The 2,382-nt window shown below is 61.4% G+C and overlaps 1 long non-coding RNA gene across 7 annotated transcripts in view; it reads left to right on the plus strand.

The window, feature by feature from the left end:
* The window catches only part of LOC104875091, an 8,669-nt gene extending 8,111 nt beyond the window's left edge, over nt 1–558 (plus strand). For all 7 annotated transcript variants that reach the window (XR_783926.1, XR_783930.1, XR_783931.1 and 4 more), the window contains one exon: nt 50–558. This is a non-coding gene — a long non-coding RNA (uncharacterized LOC104875091). The remainder of the gene's footprint in view (nt 1–49) is intronic.
* Nucleotides 559–2,382: the final 1,824 nt, after the last annotated feature.

The following is a 2,382-nucleotide window of genomic DNA, read 5'->3' on the forward strand; positions in this document are numbered from 1 at the left end:
GCAGTGATTCCAGCATTTTCCAGCATTTTCTCTCCGGTGCCTTCTACAGCGCGTCGAGGGTGCTGCAGCTGCATTTCCATAGCCGCAGTTTTGAGTCAGTCCTACCTGGGCGACACGGCCCGACCGTCTGCCTGCCTGGGTCCGCACTCCTCACTTAAATGTACGTTTACAAAAAAGCAGGGCCACCCCAGGGCCACGCTGCAAGGCCAGCGCGCTGACCTCGAGGCCGGGCTGCTCCCCAGGGCTGGTGGAGCAGCCATCTGTGTCTGGGCCTGGAAGCCCCCGCGCCCCGATCAAGGAAGACCATGAAGGTCGAGACTGGATGCCCGCGGTGTGAGAACACTGAAAAAGCGAGTCCCGGTTACGTGTTTGTGATTACAGGGCACGCGGGCTTGCGTGTAACTTGCTCATAGTCAAGGACTGGAAGGGGAAATGCAGAAATGAAGTCATGGCCGTGGCTTGAGAAACCTTCCAAGCTGAGCAGGGCGGTGCTCCGGGAGGCTAAGGCAGGAGAACCTCAAGTTCAATCCCAGCCTGGGCAATTTAACAACCTAGTGAGACCCTGTCTCAAAATAAAAAATAAAAAAGGGCTGGGGACATGGCTGTGTGAAGGCCCTGGGTTCAATTCCCAGTACCACTACTGCCACCGCCACCACCAAGCCAAAAATTCTCCAGTCTCGATTCTAGGATGTATCACATTGACTTTGGTGCTTACAAGGGCCTTATGGGCTTCTTTGTTCCACGAGTGAATTACTGAACACCATTAATTAGCACCCTTCTGTGTCCCCCATGATGTTGGACATTGGCAGTGAATCTGTGTCCTGCTGTCTTCCCTGGTTCTGGTCTGGAATTGGCTGCTGTCCCTTTGCATAAGGAGCCTCCTTATTGGAGGTCTGGGCCTGCACAGCTTGGAGGAAACGGGAGCAGGGAGCCACGGCCGCAGGGCGGTAGGCCCCACGGTGTCAGCAGCTCGTTCCTCCTTCCCCGAGGACCCCATCCTGCTGGACCAGCGTCCCCTCCCGTCCCCCGTGGCGGAGGATGAGAAGGTGTAGGACGGCCAGGGCTCAGTCACCCTCTTGAGGGTGTCCCAGATGAGGCCGGGCATGGTACCAAGCTGTGCCCACACCCAGGACTGCTGGTGTGACCCCTTCCGAGAGGGTGGTCCCCGGCCAGGAAGACCAAGCTCTGGCCCGGAGTCCAGAAAGCCTGGTTCGGTTCTGCACGCAGCGGTGACATCAGGTCCCTGAACTTCAGTTCCTGCCAGGAAGTGTGCACGTTTCTTTGGAGGCAGGCTGCGAAAATCAAGGTGAGGCCACAGGGTCTTGGTGCATGATTGCTGCCTCCTGCCAGCGTCTCGGTTAGGCTGGCGTGGGGGCAGCTGGGCTTCCTCTGCCTCCTCACCCTACCCTTCTCCCCTCCTCCTCTGCCCCGTACCCCACTTCCTCCTGTGTGCTTCTCACTCCAGGTGACTCGTGTCCCTGGGAACACCATTTTATAAGAGGGGCCCCAGCCAGCCTCTCCATCCTGGTGTCCAGGCAGAGGCATCCTGTTCGGACCTCTGAGAGGAGCTGGGAGCTTGGGACCAGTGCCCTGCGAGGGCAGGATGGAAACTGCTGGCCTCACCCTGGGCAGCAGGGCGTGCGCCTGGGCCGCCTGACTTGTGGGCCTCTGCCTCGGTTCCTGCTCCTCTGCCGGGTGGGCAGTGGGGCCCGGGCTGCCTGGCCCGCTGAGCTGGGCGCACCCCGCCCGTCACGTGGCAGTGATGGCCCTGGGGCGGGCGACCCCTTGAGGGAGGCTCATGCCGTCTTCTTCTGCACCATGGCTGCCACGCCCTCACGGTGACACGTAAGATGAGCCAGTGCCACAGCAGCTCTATCTCGCAAGTCGAGGGACGCACGAACCTCTGGGGTCACAGGACAATCCGGTCACTGTCGCGGTGACCACGGGCTGGAGGATCTGGTGGCCGCTGCGCAGGTGGCCGCTAGGTGGCGCAAGGTCACCGCACGAGGGCGCCGCTGGCCCGGGGCGGTAGAAGCAGATCTACCCTTCAGCGGAATGAGACGGGGCTGCTCCTTTTCTTGCTGGATCCTGAGGGAAGCTAGTTGCTGCGAGGCTCTGGCTGTGGGCAGGGGGGTCTGGTGGCTGGGATTCGGGTGTGGGGACCTCTCTGGCCTGGCCGTGCTCCTGACTGCAGTAAGCTGGCCCTAACCTAAGGGGACCCTGCCTGTCCTTCCACAGGGCACACAGCACCGCCCTGCTCTCTCCCGTGTGAGAGGGACAGTGGGGAGGTCCTGGCCTGGGCACGCTGGTCACTATGCCCTTCTCCCTGCGCTGGCCATGCTGTGAGGGATAGTGGGAGGTGAGTGGCTCTGCCTCCCCTGC

The sequence above is a fragment of the Fukomys damarensis genome, unplaced genomic scaffold, assembly GCF_012274545.1.
Source record: "Fukomys damarensis isolate Sample0158 unplaced genomic scaffold, DMR_v1.0_HiC HiC_scaffold_11, whole genome shotgun sequence".
Taxonomy (NCBI): domain Eukaryota; kingdom Metazoa; phylum Chordata; class Mammalia; order Rodentia; family Bathyergidae; genus Fukomys; species Fukomys damarensis.